The following is a 20,942-nucleotide window of genomic DNA, read 5'->3' as shown; positions in this document are numbered from 1 at the left end:
TGTGGAGATTTTAAGTGTCGTGGTATCGTCACGGCATATGCCATAGGGTGGCTAATCGAAGGTGGTTCCTAGATGGTCTCACGGTGGTATCCGGAAGCGGGTATGGGGATGAGTGACACGGTCGACGTACCCAGGTTCGAGGCCCTCCAATGGAGGTAACACCTCTACTCCTGCTATGAGTGTATATGATGATCACACAGTACAATGGTGCTCCTAGAGCTGTATCCGGCTTCTCGGGGAGGCTAAGGTAGACGAAGGTCTCTCTCCTCGAGTAGCGCTAAGACTAGAATGAAGTGAGAATGATCGATCGTCCCCCGCACGAGGGGGTAGCCCAGCTTATATAGGCACTGGCACTTTACATAGAAGTACCTATAGTCTAGTGGCCGGCTTGGCCGGCTCCGGCTTCCGCTCCTTCCCGAGGCGTTGATGTCATGGAGCCGTTGAGGCGTAGTGGCCTGTCTTGTCCGCCAGCGGGAGTCAGCGGCATGGCGAGGAGATGTCCCCGTCGCCATCATTCCCTGTAGCCGATACGGACCGACGTACGCCATGATGGCCTGTCCGCTGCGTGGCACTATTGCTCTTAGTGCCCCGCGCTTTACGGGAGAGGAGGTCAGCGTGGACCTGCGAACCCGGACCACCTGCTCAGTTCCTCTCGTGCAAGACTCGCGAGCCTCGAGTCGGTCTGAGGTGTGAACCCCAGTCGGATATGGCTTGTAGAAGCCGGCCCAGCCACGGCGCAGACGGCCGTAGCCAGGCCGACTAGGACTTTTTTTTTCGAAATGGGGTATATCCCCAGCCTCTGCATCAAGCGATGCATACGGCTTCTTTTATTAGAATCAAAACAGTCTTACAACCAGCATCGTCAAAACTTATTACAATTCATGGATCACTTAAAGTCTCAACAAAAATAAGCCATCTAAAAAAATGTAACATGAAGCGCCTTTGCATCAACATGTCAAACGACGATCAGCGCGCCAACCGCACCGGCTGTAAAAAACCCGTGCTACCGTAGCCAGTCGGTTGCACCCAGTATCCATAGCATGGCGCTCCTCTTCTGGCTGGAGATAAGACCACATATGGATCCAATGAGTAGCTAAAGGGATAACCTGCAAAAATGATGGAAAACTTTTCTCGTTAAAGATACAATCATTGCGCACATTCCATATAGCCCAAACCAAAGCGCACACACCAACTCTAATGTGGACTTTGTCTTTTTTTGCAACACCATTTAACCAATTGCCAAACATATTTGTAATATTCGAGGGAGGAGGTATGTTGAAAGCCATATAAACAATCCTCCAAATCATCTGAGAAAAAGGGCATGAAATAAAAAGATGTTGTATTGTCTCATCTTGATCACAGAAACAACATTTAGCACAACCATGCCAATTACGCTTAGCCAAGTTATCTTTTGTAAGAATCACTTTCTTATAAAGAAACCACATGAAGATCTTTATCTTTAGTGGAACTTTCATCTTCCAGATATATTTCTTGAGGAAAACAGTATCGTCATTTAATAAATCAATATACATAGATTTGACTGAGAAAATGCCAGACGTAGTTAAATTCCACTTGAAAAAATCCTCAGTATCAGTTAGCTGAACTAAAATGAGTCTATGTAAAAGGTGTGTCCATCTATCCCATTTGTTCCCATTCAAAGTCCGTCTAAAACCTATATTTATAGGATTTGATCCTAACACATTTTCAACAGTGACATTCTTGTGATTAACAATATTGTATAACGACGGGTAATCATCAGCAAGGGGCCTGTCCCCTAACCAAGTATCCTCCCAAAATCTTGTCTTAAGCCCATTGCCCACAACGAAAGAACCTCGTGATATAAAATCCTCCTTTACATTCATTAAACCCTTCCAAAACGGTGAGTCATTCGGTTTAGCTGAAACCTGAGATAAAGTTTTAGAATGCAAATATTTTTTATGCAGTATCTCTTGCCACATACCATCCTCATTTAGGAGTTTGTACAGCCACTTGCATAGTAAACTCTTGTTTTTGAGTTCCAAAACCTCAATCCCTAACCCCCCCTGATCTTTGGGTCTACATATTACATTCCATTTAGTTAGCCTATATTTTTTCTTGTGCCCATCACTTTGCCAAAAAAATCGAGATCTATAAAAATCTAATCTCTTCCGAACTCCTATCGGAATCTCAAGGAAAGACAACATGAACATAGGTAGGCTAGTTAAAACTGAATTAATCAGAACGAGTCTATCTCCATATGATAAAAGTTTGCCAATCCAGCTACTTAATTTTGACTCAAAGCGATCCTCCACCGGTTTCCATTCGCCATTTCTCAATTTGCGAAAATGTATTGGGATTCCAAGATATCTAAAAGGTAATGAACCTATGTCACAACCAAATAGAGTTTTATACTCATTCTCCATCTGTTTTGCCTCCCCAAAGCAAAAAAGCTCACTCTTATGAAAGTTTATTTTTAGACCGGACAATTGCTCAAAGATGCACAGAACTAATTTCATATTTAGAGCTTTCTGAATATCATGTTCCATAAATAGGATGGTGTCATCCGCGTACTGTAAAATCGATATCCCCCCATCAACAAGATGAGGAATAAGCCCAGCAACCTGGCCATCCTCTTTGGCCCTTGCGATTAGGATAGCTAGCATATCTGCGACTATATTGAAGAGGATGGGAGATAAAGGGTCTCCTTGTCTAAGACCTTTCTTGGTTTGAAAATAATGACCTATGTCATCGTTCACTCTAATGCCTACACTCCCTTTTTCAATGTAATTCTGAATCCAGGAACACCATTTTGGATCAAAGCCTTTCATGCGTAAAGCTTGTTGTAAAAAGCACCAATTTACCTTATCGTACGCCTTTTCAAAATCTATTTTGAACAACACACCATCTAGTTTCTTCCTATGAAGCTCATGGATGGTCTCATGTAGAATAACAACACCCTCAAGAATATGTCTCCCAGGCATGAAAGCAGTTTGGGTCGGGTGAACAACACTTTCAGCAATCTTTGAGACTCGATTCGTCCCTACTTTGGTAAAAACTTTGAAGCTAACATTTAACAAACATATAGGGCGGTATTGCTGGATTTGGGTTGCATTTTCTTTTTTAGGAAGAAGGATGATTGTACCAAAGTTCAGATGAAAAAGAGGTAACTCTCCTCTTTGGAAGCATGCGAACATAGCCATTAAGTCACTTTTCACAATTTCCCAACACATTTGATAAAATTCAGCCGGAAAACCATCTGGCCCTGGGGCCTTATTTTTTTCCATTTGCATAACGGCCTCCTTAACCTCTTCTTCATTAAAATCAGCTATCAAGATCGCATTTTCCTCAGCGGATAATTGTTTTACGTCATGAGTCATCGATTCCACCATAACACAAGTACTAGGTGCTGGTGGCCCAAAAAGATTCTTGTAATACTCTGTAATATAGTTTTTTAAGTTTTCTTGACCGATAATTGTTCCTTCCTCTTGTTCTAGTTGGAAAATTCTCTTTCTCCGATGTTTACCGTTTGCAACTAGGTGAAAATATTTAGTGTTGTCACCCCCTTCCTGCACATGTTTTACTTTCGCCCGTTGAGCCCATTTAGACTCTTCATCCCGTCGTAACTTTGCTAAATCATCCCTCGCCTTACGCATGGACTGTCTCTCTTCTTCATCTAGCGGGACTATTTCCGCTTTGCAATCCAGAGTGTCAATAATATTAAGAAGTCTATTTTTTTCGATTTTATAATGTCCACTTAAATTGCGTGCCCAACCACGGAGGAAATGTCTTAGGTGTCGGATCTTATTTTGCCAAGTTTCCATAGCGTTTGCCCCTCTTGAAATTGAAGCCCACTCATGAGCAATTATTTCAGCGAACCCATCATTTTTCAACCACGCCAACTCAAACGAAAAATTCGACTTGTTACCTAGGAAAGCTTCTTCCCCAGAATCTAACAACAAAGGCGTATGATCAGAACCGGACCTAGTTAGCGCTCTCACTGTCACCAACGGGTATTTCTGTTCCCATTCGACACTCGCAAGGATTCTATCTAGTTTTTCGTATGTGGGTGAATCTCTATGATTAGCCCAGGTGTATTGTCGTCCTGAAAGAATTAACTCTCTGAGGTCAAGACTTTCAATGATCGCGTTGAAAATAAAAGGCCATCGTTCATTGAAATTATCATTATTTTTTTCCTCTTTTCGCCTAATAATGTTAAAATCTCCTCCGACAATCATAGGCAGAGGTTCGTCCTCACATATCCTTACTAATTCAGCTAGAAACTCGGGCTTCTGCTCATCTTGAGCTGCCCCATAAACGGCAACTAAAACCCATTTAAAATTATCTTTCTTGGAAGTGACATAAAATTTGACACATCTATCTCCAGAAACTATATTCTGAACCGAAAGTGTATCAGCATTAATACCAACGAGGATACCTCCAGATCTCCCGATTGGCGGAACACAAAACCACTGAAAATCTAGTCCGCCTGAAATATGATTCAAAAAAGGTGTCGAAAAATTATCTCTACCCGATTCCAATATAGCAAAGAAATCTAGTTTGTGTTCTCGAATTGTTTCATTTACAAAAAAGTGTTTCGCAGAATCTCTGAAACCCCCACTATTCCAAAAACTACCTCTCATTGTTGAAAGGGTTACTTTTTTTTGCTAAGCCTTACGCTTCTCCGTACCTCTTTAGGTACAACATTTTCTTTTCGTATACATACTTTGGTTACAACTTTTTGTTTTCGTGTATACACTTTAGTTATCTTAGATGCACGTGGAAACTCATCCATCTCCTCTTGGATCTGACGCTCTTCGTCGACAAGATCATGAGATAATTCTGTAGCTTGGTTAATTACTGATGATTGCTGTTGATCTTTGTTCTCAGGTTTTTCTTTTAAATTTTTTGACAGCATAATTATTGTTCTCTTGTTATCATTATCTTTAATACTTTGAATCATGTTTGAAACCTTGCTAGACGACTCCCCAAGCGAGACTCCCAACTTAGCAGCTCGAGATACAAAAGTATCATTAGACAAAGAAGCTAAAGAAAACCTGGAGTGAGATGATGTACCTGAACCAGCCTTTTTAGCTTGAGTCAACGTCTGAGCACGTTCCATCTGCGGAGCGTCAGCGTTTGGTTGAAGGCGAATCCGTTCACTAGAACGGACTTCCGCCGCCTTAGCTGGAATACCACCAAAATTCACCACGTCCTCCATTGAATATCGAGCTCCAAGATAAACTCCAGTGCCCACACTTTTTGAAACCATTCCAGGCATCTTAGCAGCCTTTGATTGAGCGGCTGTAGGAGAAACCGAAGCCGCTTTGTTTAAATCAACTTTAGAATCATGTCTAGCTAACAAAAAAATTGAAGAAAAAGAAGGCTCTTGCTCCTTGTGGTTTTTGTAAATCATACCATTGCTCATAATATTAGTGTCATCACTGGGAAGCGCAGAAAATGGTTCTGCACCATGAGCACCGTGTGATCCACCTGATGCAGAAAAGGTAGACACATTCCTCATGGGAGAGACATCAGAGAGAGGCGCAGGGGTGCGTGCGCCGGCATCCGCGCGTTCGTCCATCTGCTGAACTTCCGCCGCAGAATCATCACGCAGCCGCTCCTCAGCCTGAGCATTATTAGGAGCTGCAGAAAATGTCTCCACTTCCTTCATAAAAAGCCGACCAGTGCGCACCTCACTTTGAGGACGAACTGATGCAGAAATATTATCTGTAAAAAAAGTATCATTTGAGATCGAGGACACAACAATAAAATCGCCTGAATTATCAGAAGGTGATAGAAAGGAATTTGACAGAAAAGGAGACTCTTGCTCCTGGTTTCGAAGTTCCTGCATACCTATTGTAGCTGTATCATTCTTGACAGCCATAGTAGTAGAATCAACTAAAACCTCGATACCGGACTGTTTCAGGCTAGGAAGTGGTGATGGCAGGCTATCTTCATCATCCTCAGCATAATCTCCCCATAGCCTTCGAGGTACAATATTGATAGCCTTTCTTTCAGACCGAAACAGAACATTTGAATAAGGTACATCTATTGCTCCAACTCTCAGAACAGGCAGAGAAGCAGCATGTGCTTGCTTAGGTGGAACATCACTTGTCTTGGGTAGGTAAGAAATAGCAGTAGAAGATGATTTATCCTGCCCACCCATAGAAGATGGCTCATCTCCCTTCTTCATCTCTTCATCTTTACTCTCTGAACCTTTCGGATCATCTTCTGTGTTTGCATCTTGCATATCCATGTCCACTTTATCTTTACCCTTATCCCCCTCAACTTTAAAAAGCAAACCATAGCCTTGACCATCATATGTATGATCAATAGTCGTTGTTGGGATACACTCAACGCGAGTGACCTCGACCAGCATACGAACATCAGTATGAGCTCTAGTATATTCCATATCAATTTCTATAGCCTTCCCTATCAAAGATCCAACACCAAAAAGTGACAAGTAGTCGCATCTCTCCTTATAACAGCATCCATGAACACGAACCCAAACTTGTGAAAGGTAGAACTTATCAAGATCAGTAGCTGACCATTCCTCAAAGTGTAAGAACATGCTTGTGGCAGAGACCGGGACATTAATTATCAATGTTTCCAGTAACTGCTGCTGTCGTGGGGGGAAGTTATGGCGCAGTAGATCCCAATCGTGGCCCACGATCGCCACGTGGCAGCGCATCGGGCGCGACGGGCGGCTATAAATGCCCCTGGGAGCGGTATCGAGGCGCCGTTCCTGCGCACTTCGTCTTCACGCCCAAGTTCTTTTCTTCCTCGCTTGCGCACGCTTCACCGCGCTTCTTCTCCGGCGTCCTCCTGGCGAACTCCGGCGACCGAGCGCGGCCGCACCCCTTTATCTCTCCGCAGCCGTCCGTGCGCCAAGCCGACGCCACGGGGCCCCGCGTTTCCACGGTACGCTCTCTGCCGCCACCGTCGCCGCCGTCTCGTGGTTCTTCCTCGCCATTTCGTCTTTCTTGGTCTTCTTCTTCTTCCTCGTCGATGGCCCAACCAAGCGGTTCTTGGAGGGGTTCTTATATGCGGGAGGATGACATCGAGCGGCTTGTGCGCCTCCACCGGATTCCGGTGGAGGTGATCACGAGGGCGCCTGGCGTCGAGATGGAGCCTAGGCCTAACCCCGGCGAGCGTGTGGTCTTCGGAGCGCACCTCGATCGAGGGTTGGGCCTGCCGACTTCACCCTTCTTCCGCCGGTTCCTGGACTTCTTCGGCCTGCAGCCTCATCACCTGCCGGCCAACGCCTGCGTCCTCCTCAGCTGCTACGTGGCCTTCATGGAGGGCTACGTCGGCTTGTGGCCGGATGTCGAGTTTTGGAGCCGGCTGTTTTACATCAAGGTGCAGACGACTGACGGCCACCTGCGGGCCTGTGGCACCGCCTCGATCTACTCCCGCCCAGGCACGCCCTTCCCGAGAATCCCGACGGTGGACTCGGTGAAGAATTGGCAGATGTCGTTCTTCTATGTGCGGAACGACAACCCGGCCTTCGACCGGCTCAACCTGCCGGAGTACAACCCGGCCCCGCCAGTCGGCCGGATCAACTGGGGCCACAACGCCAGGACGACGGACCCGGACGCGGAGGTAAATCTTCTGTGGGACTTCTTGGGAGCGTGTGTCACATGGGGCCGGCTGAGCACCGAGGATCTCCTCTGCACCTACGTTGAGCGCCGGGTGCTGCCGCTCCAGAGGCGTGTCCACAAGATCGGGCACATGTCTGGCCGACTTGATCCGACCCGGACGTCGAAGGTGGAGCTCTCCAAGGCCCAGGTTGCCCGCCGGGTGAACAACATCACCAAGGCCAACATGACGGAGAACTGGGACTGGGGGTTGCCGCCTTACAACCGGGCGTCGCCGCCTGAGTTGGTAAGTTTTGTGTTTTGGCCGACTTCCGGCTTGCAGCTGCGTGGCCGACTTGTTACTTACTGCCTTTGTTTTGTTTTCAGCTTTTCGACCGCCAGGGCATCAAGGATGGCGACCTGGCGCAGAAGGTCTAGACGCCGGATCACGTTGATCCGGCTGACCAAGCCGGTGACCAAGCCGGCGACAACGAGCTGCCGGAGGTGCCCGACCAAGGTGGCCAGGGGGAGCACAACCCGCTGCCCTCGCCGGAGCACCAGGAGGAGGAGGAGCCGGCGACGTCCACTACGGGGCCGATCCCCGCGGTGCCCCTGCGCGCGAGGCCGCCTGCCGCCTCGGCGACTTCTGCGCCCAAGGGGAAGAAGCGAGCCAGCGGCGGATCCACGGTCGCGCTGGAGGCTAAGGCCAAGAAGCAGCGCCGGCTGGCGCCCAAGAAGGTTCCGGAGCAGGCCGGGTAAATCTCTTTTCTTCCTTGTTTGATTCCTTTTCTTTCCTTTCTTTTTATGCTTATTTTCTCTTGCTTGTCCGACTAGGGCCCCGATAAAGTTCACCCAGGGCGGCGGCTCTCGGCAGGCTTCCCGCATCACGTCGCCGCTCCAGCGGCAGAGGAGGGAGCCGACCCCGACGCCTTCGACGCATGCGCGCACGCCGCCCGTCATCGTCGTGCCGCCTGCGGCTACACCGCTTTCCGTGGGGGCATCTTCTTCAGCTGCACCTCCTGCGGCGCCCAGGGTGAGTCGGTACGCCGGCCTACCGTGGACGATATGTTTCCGCGCCGCGCTCGGTTTGTGGAGTCGGCAGCCGGAGCCGGCAGGGGTATGCCGCCTTCGATCGGAGCTGGAGCTGGAGCTGGCGGGGCTGAGCCGCCTGCGACCGGAGCCGGAGCTGGCGGGGCTGCGCCGCCTGCGACTGGAGTCGGCGGCGCCGCCCCCTGCGTCGTGGTGCTGGAGGATAGCCCGGAGGGAGAACCTCAGGCGCCGGAGATGACAGCTCCCATCGGGCCGACTGCTTCGACCGCGCCGCCTCCATCTTCGGAGCCGTTGAGGGAGGAGCCGGCTGGGGACGAGCCGGCGCGCACGAGGGACGCCGGCTCCCGGGCGTTGGTGAGGATGGAGGGTCCGTCGGAGCCGACTGGAGGCCTCCACGTGGCCAAGGGCGCCCGGCTGCTGAACGTGGCGTCCGCCTCCGACTCCAGCCTGGGCTCGGCTGGCACCATGGAAAAGGCGTGGCACCAGGCGGATGCCTGCGAGGTGACCAGCCGGGAGGGTGATCCAGGCGTGGCGCCCATGAAGATGTTCTTCTCCGGCTTCCGCGCCAACCTTAGGGCCAGGGCCACTGAGACCCTAACCAACCTGGCGAAGTTGGAGGAGGCTGACAAGGTGAGTGTTTTATCTCGTTTTTACAATTTTTTTGTTATCCTGGTAGCCCTCCGAGGCATGGGCCGGCTGCTTGGAGCCGGTCCAGGTTTCGTCTAGACACCTGACTTTGTTTCTCTCAGGCGGTTACGGAGCGGCGTACCGTCTTGTACAACCAGGTCGTGACCCGCTACCACAAGGCCAAGATTGAGCGGGCCGACTTGGCTCGTGAGCTGGAGGCTGCCAAAGGTGGGGTTTTCTTCCTTTTGCTTTGACTTCTTTTCCTTTGATTTCTTTTGGCTAACGGCTTCTCTTTGCCGACTTGCAGCTGAAGCCGCCCGGGTCCCGCAACTGGAGTAGGATCTTCGGGCCGCCCGCGCCCAGTGCGCCGTGAGCGAGGAAACGGGCCGGGCTGCTGCCGCCAAGCTAAAGGTGTGATAAGGGGTGGCCCGATCTTCTCAGTAAGCAACGGTGGTGATGATGATCACGGGGTGATGGCAGCGGAGAAACACGACGATGAAGTGGATGATAACTTGTATGACGCAACGAGATCTCTCGATTGGTCCCTGTCGCCAATGCAACAGCTCTCAACCCCGCAAGATATTCGCAACTCCACACACTTGCGCACGTAGCCGCCGACCACGAAGCGGTAAGTTGCAACCGTCTAATTCCCAATGGAACAACAGATCACACAAGACTTTTTCAGGATCTACACAATATCAAGCAATATGGTGTAGGAATTCAATAGTTTTGCTAGAGCAAACAACTAAGAACTAGGGTTTATCTTAAACGTGGTCTAAAGCAGCTAGGGGGTCGTCCAAGGCACTTATATAGGCGACCGGGACGAGTTCTGGTCGAAAAATACAAGTAAAACCGACCCAGAATAGATCTGGTCGAGACAGACTCGGACTGGTCCGGTCTGGAATCCGGTCGACCGGGCTGTGGACCGGCCGGTCCGGTCGGTGGTCCGGTCAACCGGTCGGCAACCGGGAAACTGCGAAGTTTCCGGTTTCTGACCGGTACGATGCACTCCCTCCGGTTGGCGGCCGGTTGGCGGCGGTCGACCGGGCCAGGGACCGGGCGGCCTGGCGTGGAGGCCGGTCTGACCGGGCGCTGGACCGGCCTGGACTTCTTCTTCTCCTCGCGCGCATTCCTCCCGCTCCTCCCTCGCGCGTCCATGAGATATCTTCATGTCCAGCTCCTTGTCCAGCTTCACGTCCATCTTCACGTCCAGCTGCTCCTCTCCTCCTCGTGCGATGCTTGTCTCCTCTTCATACCCGATGATACATAAGTAATAGGACTTAGGTAGTATAAAGTTCTCATCAATCAAGGTATCGTTTAGGAACAAGTTCACTCGTTGTTTAAGTAGCTTCGCACGAGCTCGTGTCATTGGTCCAATCCCGACTTCATTGGACTTGGGCTTCACAGCGGAGTTCATCCTCGGTTGGTAATGACGGAGGTAGTAGTGAGGTAGGGATGTCCTCATCATCTCCCCCTTCAAAAGGCGTCGACCCCGACGCTCCAAGGTCTTCTCCGTCATATGGTGTCAAATCAGCAACATTGAAAGAATTACCGACACCAAACTCATCCTCCGGAAGATCTATCGAGTATGCATTATCATTGATCTTGGCAAGCACTTTGTAAGGACCAGCACCACGAGGCTTCAACTTAGACTTCCTCAGCTTCGGGAACCTATCCTTGCGAAAATGTACCCAGACCAAATCACCAGGCTTGAACAACATCTCCTTGCGCTTTTTATTCATCCTTGTAGCATTGCTCTTGCCTTTCTTCTCAATCAACTCTTTAGTCTTCACATGAATCTTCTTCACAAAATCGTCCCCCTTTGATGCCTCCATATTAACTCTCTCATGTATGGGCAAAGGAAACAAGTCAAGTGGAGTAATGGGTTTGAAACCATACACCACCTCAAAAGGACATAGCTCCGTGGTAGAATGTACCGCCCTGTTGTAAGCAAACTCCACATGCGGCAAACACTCTTCCCACTCCTTCGAGTTCTTCTTGATCATGGATCTCAACAGTTGTGACAATGTTCTATTCACCACTTCAGTTTGACCATCGGTTTGGGGATGACAAGTAGTGCTGAACAGCAGCTTCGTCCCCGACTTTCTCCAAAGCGTCTTCCGAAGTAGCTCATAAACTTCACGTCACGATCGAAACAATAGTCTTCGGGACTCCATGTAGACGTACAATCTCCCCGAAAAACAGGTTAGCAATATGCGACGCATCATCGCTCTTGTGGCAGGCAATAAAGTGGGACATCTTAGAAAATCTATCCACTACCACAAATATAGAATCATGGCCTCTCTTAGTACGCGGCAAACCCAACACAAAATCCATACTAATATCCTCCCATGGTGTAGTAGGTGCCGGTAAAGGAGTATACAAACCGTGAGGCTTCAGCTTGGACTTGGATTTGTTGCAAGTAATGCATCTCCTCACATATCTATCCACGTCCCGCCTCATCTTTGGCCAATAAAAGTGGTCAGCTAGCATGAGTAGCGTCTTCTCACGCCCAAAGTGACCCATCAAACCTCCGAGCATGTGATTCCCGCAATAAGAGCAAACGCACGGACGATTCTGGAACACATAGTTTGTTAGCTCTAAACAAGAACCCATCATGTATGTGATATTTTTCCCATGCTTTACCAAGAGCACATAAGCGATATGGTTCAGCAAAATCATGATCAGTAGCATACAAATCACATAGTATCTCTAAACCAGGAATTTTAACATCAAGTTGAGTTAATAGCATATTATTCCTAGATAGAGCATCAGCAACAATATTATCTTTCCCTTCTTATGCTTAATAATATATGGAAAAGACTCAATGAACTCAACCCACTTAGCTAGACGCTTATGCAAAGTAGATTGGGCTTTCAGGTATTTTAAAGCTTCATGATCAGAATGTATGATAAATTCTTTTGGCCACAAGTAATGTTGCCAAACCTCAAGAACTCTAATTAAAGCATACAATTCTTTATCATATATAGGATAGTTCAACTTAGCACCAGAAAGTTTCTCAGAAAAATATGCAATTGGGCGACCCTCTTGCATCAACACACCACCAATTCCAATACCACTAGCATCACATTCTATCTCAAATTGCTTATTGAAATCAGGAAGTGCAAGCAACGGTGCAGAAGTTAACAATCTCTTAAGTTCATCAAAAGCATGATCTTGGGCTGCGCCCCACGCAAAAACAACACCCTTTTTAGTTAAATCATTCAAAGGTGCAGCAATAGTACTAAAGTTGGGCACAAATCTGCGATAAAACCCAGCTAGACCATGAAAACTTCTTACTTGACTCACATTCATGGGAGTAGGCCAATTTTGAATAGCTTCAATTTTAGACACATCTACTTCTACTCCATGCTTAGAGACAACATAACCCAGAAATATGACCTTATCTTTGCAAAATGTGCACTTCTCAAGATTACCATAGAGTTGATTATCACGCAACACTTGCAAAACATGTCGAATATGTATAGTATGATCAGATTCATTGCGGCTGTAGATTAATATGTCATCAAAATACACAACCACAAACTTGCCAATAAATTCACGCAAAACATGGTTCATCAGCCTCATGAAAGTGCTAGGTGCATTAGTTAACCCAAAAGGCATTACTAACCACTCATATAAACCAAATTTTGTTTTAAAGGCGGTTTTCCACTCATCCCCTTCTTTCATCCTAACTAGCAGGGTGGCCCGCGCATTTGCGCGGCTAGATTTTCGATATATTGTTAACATGGTCTTAATCTTCCGAGCTTTGACCATTATTAGTCATAGTCTTAATCTTCCGAGCTTTGACCATTATTAGTCAACATGTTATTATATATAATTATAAATGGTAGTGTTATGAAGAAATCTGAGCGGAAAAATGTTTAGCCAAAGTTATAAAAATCAAAGCATCTTTTGTTCAATGCATATTTTTGTGCTTTGTGGTTGACTCATGGTGAAGTTTCTTTTCATCTTTTATGAATGCCCATCAACAAATAAATGTAAGATTAATTCGGCTAATCTGTACCTCAGATGTTTTTTTTTTTTCACCCGCATTATCATCAACTATAATCATGTAGATTCTTTTTATTGTGCAGAGCATGCTTACTCCACATAATAATGGTATCCTACTTATCTTTAGCATATATTACATGTGCTGTCAAAATGGATAGATAAATAGTAAAACTAAAAGAAGGATTATACATATGAAATATCGACCCCAAGAAACATGTGTTAACTTGTATTTTATACTTTTGAAGATATCTCGGAAGTAATCCTCAAGAGTTACTTTAGCTTTAAAAAGTAAACCTTCAAAAATAGTATATATTCTCAGCGGTGACCATACCCACAAAACTGTTTCAACAAAAGAAATGAAACATAAGAAAATGAAGGGCTCCCAAATTACGTTGACCAGCTCTAATTTTGATAGATCTAACACCGGTTTCTCACTCCATTCTTTAACAGCACCTCAAAGCTCTTATCTTTCATTTGTACCACTCTGTGACAAAAGAATATATAATGTCTGCCCAGACTATTATGATAATTTTTGCATTAAAAGATATTAGTTTTCAGTGGTTTGAAAATGAATAGTTCTACATAGCTAATTGTAATTTATAAGGAAACACGCCAACGTTCCGGATTCACTCCTCCTGCCCTGGTAGAAGCATACACATATCACTGAAAATATAATACACATGTTCGCATGTTAAATATGACGCAAATAACACATTTCCGTATTAGGTGCTACTCCACCAAAAACTATTGTCTTTTCTCTTCTAGTTTCTTTGCTTGACTCCAAATTTATCCACAGCCCTGCTGATTTTATGATTGTTCATATAAAGATCAAAGAATATAGTTTTGAGCTAGTCTTGCAAGCTTACCTATATTTTGTAACAGAAACAGACAAATGGGAACTAAAGAGAAGCTCACCATTTTGGTTGAAGGAATTATGAAAGTTGTGGAATTATAATACTAATAGCAAAATTGAAACTCTAGTAGAATGACATAGTTAAGAAAATGGTGTGTGATTTTGTGTAAGTGTTTTCTACACCTGCCTAATGTTACGTTTAACATTTAAAAATAATCGAGGAAGGACATGGCATTCAAGTGTGTACAATATAAGGTACAACATTTGCAGACATATATAGTACATGTAAGCGTAACTTACTTGATTTAAGCTACCTAGATATGCTAGCAGAAGAAAGCCCCGCAGATTCCAACCTTTCTCCATCAATATTTTCATTTCACTGCAATGTCACTACGGTGTCCCTCTAAATGATAGAAGCTTATGTGAATAACAACTTTTTCTGGATCAGCCAATAATTTCTTCTCCCTGTTTATCCATATTGCATATGTCAGTATATTAAAAATTGTACTAATCAAGCCTCATCGACAATAGTATGTATATAAATAATATATGTATTCAAAGATGGCGAAAAAGAATAGGAGCCCTTCTACACAATTCCCCTCCTTTTCGTTAATTCCGCACATACCATCCCGAATTGATTACGCAATTAAAACTACTATACTGAATTACTAAACCAAACCATGTAGTAAACCAAAAAGGAAGTAAACTATAACAATCAGCTTTCCCTATAATATTTTAAGTTAGAGCCCTCTCTCAAGCATGCATGTCTATCTAGCCACCTTCCTTCAAAACTATCCATTCATTTTTGTCGCACATGTGTTGCTGCATCCCATCATCGGCCGCGGCTTCTGTAAGTAGTGGTAACATTTCGTCGTTATTCTTCTGGCTAACTTTTGCAACATACTGCCATCGGCACCATCTTCTAGAGCTTCTACTGGGAAGCGCTGGCATTCAAGTCTTTGATAATAGCTTTGTTTACAAACGTGATAGACATCCACTACAGACATAATATCTCTCCACTAATACCGGACGAAGTCGGTTCATATAAACTGATAGCAAGAAATTAAGCCTAGCTCCTAATGCAAGGTTCACGTATCTGTGATGTATTCCGTTCGGTTGCAATACTGCAACGGCGTGCATTACTTGAGATTAAATTAAGACTGTTAGAGGAAAGGAAATAGCAATCGAGGCATTTGTTTTTTTTTTTTGGAATCGAGGCATGTCTTAGTGGCAAGATGGATGAACTATTTTAGTTAGGCTCGTACATTACTAAACAACTTAAGAAAAAGGAAGATCGGGTGCTCCAACCTTGCAGAACCTACCGCAACATGGCCGGCGTACATCTCATCAAACGATTCTCCACCTGCTAGCACTTCTCTGTTTCGAAGCTTATCTGTATAAAAACAATTTATATAATCTTCACGCTATTTGATCCAGCAAAGTATAATTTTCATCTCTTTTGCATATTAAGAATCGGTTGAACTTCTTTCTGGAAAATTAGCTTCGATAGAAGATCAACAGAAATTCAGCTCGCAAAATCAGTTTACCTCTTCCGCAAAATAATAACCACTTGAACTTCTTAGAAAATAAGATTGGGTAGTAGATTGACAAAAAATTGAACATAATTTAAGATACCAGTCCAGCAAAAGTATATCTGATTCACCGTGTACATATTGAGAATACAAATGGCGGCAAAAAAGAAGGATGCTCACGACCTACCTGTGGAGTCCCTGCCCTGCTCCGCTTTCTAACGCATCATGTTAATGAGTATCGATAATTGATCGGCCCGTTGTGGTCTTTGTGTGGCCGGCTTGTGAAATCAGCAGACGGCAGCGCTATCGAACAAAGCGGAGACGGTGAATAAAATTGATCTGCTGTTTTTCACTGGCCTGCTGGTGATCTGCTTTGTGTTTGCGGATGCATATTAGAACCATGAAAACCAACCATTAAAAAATTAGCTTCGGCGGTACGTGCGCACCATCTTTTGGGCCGGACTTCCATTATTTAACCGCTCCAGCTTGTATACGTCTGCTTCAACAATTGCAAGAGATCAATAAGAGAATCAATTACGTGCCCTGGATTCTCTGAATCTAAACGATAGAGATATCTTGAGGAAGATGAAGGGCCAAATACCTGTTGTGTAATCAAGCCGGACGGTGAGCAGCAACCTTACATGCCTAGATGAAGAGGAAACACAGGCCGCTAGAGAACGACCCGGCCGGCCGGCCGTAATATCCGCTAAAGACGCCTACATTGGATCTCTGGAGAGCGAGCCGCCCAGCCGCCGGCCGCCGAAGATGATGATGTCCGCTAAAGATGACAACTGTTCGATTGATATAAACACGGGGTCGTTGCAACTGCCTTAAAGGATTGTAGGGCAATATGAGATGAAATCTACATGGCGGCAGGCGGTAGCTAGCCCGACCGCACGATGATATCTTAGCTATCCGCCGTTAAAACTCTTTGGGTGTAGATTGATCAATCTCTGCCGTTAATTGTTTGTTGTTTTAATAATATAATAGATTTGATGATAACCACTACGCAAATCAATTTTAGAGAACACAGCAGCACCACTCAATTCATCTAACATATCCTCTAAACGGGGAATAGGATGACGATATCGAATAGTAATGTTGTTTATACGCCAAGTACCATCCTTCTTAGGAACTAGAATAACAGGAACAACACAAGGACTAAGGCTTATGCGGATATAACCTTTGTCGAGTAGCGCTTGTACTTGCTTCTGTATCTCCTTCGTCTCTTCGGGATTAGTGCGATATGGCGCCCTATTGGGCAGCGAAGCTCCGGGAATCAAGTCAATTTGATGCTCAATACCTCGCAATGGTGGTAGTCCTGCGGGTACCTCCTCCGGAAACACGTCGCCAAATTCCTGCAAAACATTAGAAACACCAAGAGGAAGATGGGTCATGTCGTTAGTAACCAAGACCGTACCTCTATACAAAAGCACAAGAGGCATGGCCGTAGGATCCTCACTAAATTCTCTCATGTCTTCTTTGGTGGCTAATGAAACTAAGGAATTCACTCTCTCACTTTTCGTTATATCACTCATGACATTACAATTCTCTCGCCTATCTAGAGGTGCATCCTCCAAATTCACTTCAATCTTCTGACGAGACTCATTGACAATTTGTTGTGGTGACATAGGCTGTAAGTTAATTTTCTTGCCCTTGTACTCCAAGTGATATGTATTGGCTCGGCCATTGTGTTGCACAGAATGGTCATAGAGCCAAGGCCGGCCCAATAAGAGATGACAAACCGTCATAGGAACCACATCAAAATCAATGCAATCCTTATACGGTCCAATCTCAAACTCAACACGCACCATGTGGTTTACCACTGAATATAATATGGATGCGGGTGCGGTAGGTACTTCAACTTCAGCTTGGTACATAACTCCTTGCTTGCTAAATTGCGGCAACTCCCGCCATCAATAATGACCTTGCAAGCCTTGTCAGGACCAACTAAAGCTTTGGTTTGGAACAAATTGCAGCGCTGAGTAGATGCACTAGGCAACACAGTAAGAGCACGCTGCGACACAACAATGGTACGAGCATCAGAAGGATAGGCATCTTCACCATCAGTGTCATAGTCATCATCGTCTGGAGCATTTGGATGAACATCATGTCCAGTCTCATACTCATTGTCCTCATTGATAATCATGACTTTGCGGTTAGGACAATCTCTCTTGAAGTGACCTTGCCACCACATGTATGGCAAAGCATATCGCGGTTGCGCGCTGTAGACATGCTAGAACCACTCGTACTTCCAGCAGATTCGGACTTCTTTGCATTAGACACATTGGAGATCGGTTTGCTAGGTGGAGTAGGGTAAGGAACGGAGCGCGTCGAAGGCGCCGGCGCTGTAGAAGGCACACGGGGTGTAAAACGCCCAGCTCCCGTAGTACGTCCCTTAACCTTTGCTTCTTCAGCCAACTGTGATTCAGCTTCTCTTGCATGATGTAACAATTGATTCATATTGGTGTAGGTGTAATGACGAACAATGCCTTTAACATCATACTTCAATCCATTGAGAAAACGCTGCATTGTCATCTCTAGAGACTCACGGACACGACTGATACGTCTCCGACGTATCGATAATTTCTTATGTTCCATGCCACATTATTGATGATACCTACATGTTTTATGCACACTTTATGTCATATTCGTGCATTTTCTGGAACTAACCTATTAACAAGATGCCGAAGTGCCAGTTGCTGTTTTCTGCTGTTTTTGGTTTCAGAAATCCTAGTAACGAAATATTCTCTGAATCGGACGAAATCAAGACCCAGGTTCCTATTTTCACCGGAAGCATCCAGAACACCCGAGAAGGACCAGAGGGGGCCACGAGCCACCCGGACCATAGGCCGGCGCGGCCCAGGCCCCGGCCGCGCCGCCCTATGGTGTGGCCACCCCTTCGACCCTCCTGCGCCGCCTCTTCGCCTATATAAAGCCTCTCGTCGCGAAAACCCCGATGCGAAAAACCACGATACGGAAAACCTTCCGGAGCCGCCGCCATCGCGAAGCCAAGATCTGGGGACAGGAGTCTCTGTTCCGGCACCCTGCCGGAGCGGGGAAGTGCCCCGGAAGGCTTCTCCATCGACACCGCTGCCATCTCCACCGCCATCTTCATCACCGCTGCTGCTCCCATGAGGAGGGAGTAGTTCTCCATCGAGGCTCGGGGCTGTACCGGTAGCTATGTGGTTCATCTCTCTCCTATGTACTTCAATACAATAATCTCATGAGCTGCCTTACATGATTGAGATTCATATGATGATGCTTGTAATCTAGATGTCATTGTGCTAGTCAAGTGAGTTTTACTTATGTGATCTCCGGAGACTCCTTGTCCCACGTGTGTAAAGGTGACGAGTGTGTGCACCGTGTGGGTCTCTTAGGCTATATTTCACAGAATACTTACTCACTGTTATGAATGGCGTAGTGAAGTGTTTATTTATATCTCTTTATGATTGCAATGTGTTTGTATCACAATTTATCTATGTGCTACTCTAGCAATGTTATTAAAGTAGTTTTATTCCTCCTGCATGTGTGCAAAGGTGACAGTGTGTGCACCGTGTTAGTACTTGGTTTATGCTATGATCATGATCTCTTGTAGATTGCGAAGTTAACTATTGCTATGATAATATTGATGTGATCTATTCCTCCTACATATGCATGAAGGTGACAGTGTGCATGCTATGCTAGTACTTGGTTTAGTCTTTTGATCTATCTTACACTAAAGGTTACTAAAATATGAGCATTATTGTGGAGCTTGTTAACTCCGGCATTGAGGGTTCGTGTAATCCTACGCAATGTGTTCATCATCCAACAAAAGTGTAGAGTATGCATTTATCTATTCTGTTATGTGATCAATGTTGAGAGTGTCCACTAGTGAAAGTGTAATCCCTAGGCCTTGTTCCTAAATATCGCTATCGCCGCTTGTTTATCGTTTTACTGCGTTACTACCGCTGCATTACTACTGCTTGTTTATCGTCCCGGGCAAGGCACTTTTCCGGTGCCGTTGCTACTACTTATTCATACCACCTGTATTTCACTATCTCTTCGCCGAACTAGTGCACCTATTAGGTGTGTTGGGGACACAAGAGACTTCTTGCTTTGTGGTTGCAGGGTTGCATGAGAGGGATATCTTTGACCTCTTCCTCCCCGAGTTCGATAAACCTTGGGTATCCACTTAAGGGAAACTTGCCGCTGTTCTACAAACCTCTCGCTCTTGGAGGCCCAACACTGTCTACAAGAATAGAAGCTCCCGTAGACATCAAGCACTTTTCCCGGCGCCGTTGCCGGGGAGGGAAGGTAAACGGCACTCACACATTGGCAAGCCCGGCAACTAAGCACTTTTCCTCCCTCGTCAACTACGCGCCAAGCACTTTTCTCGGCGCCGTTGCCGGGAGGAAAGGTAAAAAGGCACTCATACTCCGGTTCCAGTGTAACAGTACTTTTCTCGGCGCCATTGTGTTTGTGCTCGAAGCTATTTCCTTTAGATCCTGCAATTGCATCTTTTTGTTTCTTGTTTACACTAGTTTGGCATAATGGACAACAATGAGCTTCTTATTCTATTTCCTGATTTAAAACATGGATTGTTTGATGCGAAAATTAAAAAACCTATGAAATCTTATTTGCATACTGGTAGTAATATTAGTATGAACGCTTTGAACACCATTGTTGATAAAGATATAGAAAGTTCTAAGCTTGGGGAAGCTGGTTTTCATGATCTTTTTAGTCCCCCAAGCATTGAGGAGAAAATTTTCTTGGATGATACTTTGCCTCCTATTTATGATGATTATAATAGTGATCTTTTGGTACAACCTACTATGGAGAGTAATTTTTATGATGATTATACTATGCCTCCTACACTTGATGAGAATAATAATGATAGCTACTTTGTTGAATTTGCTCCCACTACAACTAATAAAATTGATTATTCTTATGTGGAGAGTAATAATTTTATGCATGAGACTCATAATAAGAATGTTTTATGTGATAGTTATATTGTTGAGTTTGCTCATGATGCTACTGAAAGTTATTATGAGAGAGGAAAATATGGTTGTAGAAATTTTCATGTTACTAAAATGCCTCTCTATGTGCTGAAATTTTTGAAGCTACACTTGTTTTATCTTCCTATGCTTGTTACTTTGCTCTTCATGAACTTGTTTATTTACAAGATTCCTATGCATAGGAAGCATGTTAGACTTAAATTTGTTTTGAATTTGCTTCTTGATGCTCTCTTTTGCTTCATACTCTATTTTTCATATGAGCATCATTAAAACTGCTAAGCCCATCTTAATGGCTATAAAGAAAGAACTTCTT

General features: G+C 45.4%; 1 long non-coding RNA gene across 2 annotated transcripts; it reads right to left on the bottom strand.

The window, feature by feature from the left end:
• Positions 1–12,940: 12,940 nt before the first annotated feature.
• Positions 12,941–16,618, bottom strand: LOC124698263. 2 transcript variants are annotated; one of them, XR_007000915.1, is made up of 5 exons: positions 16,234–16,618; positions 16,079–16,128; positions 15,820–16,000; positions 15,409–15,493; positions 12,941–14,565 (listed from the first exon to the last, which is right to left on the bottom strand). It is a non-coding gene; the product is annotated as an uncharacterized LOC124698263 (long non-coding RNA). The 2 variants fall into 2 exon arrangements; XR_007000914.1 differs by having other exon boundaries at positions 15,423–15,493.
• Between the last annotated feature and the right edge of the window lie 4,324 nt (positions 16,619–20,942).

Source organism: Lolium rigidum, chromosome 3, assembly GCF_022539505.1.
Source record: "Lolium rigidum isolate FL_2022 chromosome 3, APGP_CSIRO_Lrig_0.1, whole genome shotgun sequence".
In the NCBI taxonomy this organism is placed as follows: Eukaryota; Viridiplantae; Streptophyta; class Magnoliopsida; order Poales; family Poaceae; genus Lolium; species Lolium rigidum.
The sequence above is the reverse complement of the archived record's forward strand: the minus strand, read 5'-3'. Positions and strand labels throughout refer to the sequence as shown.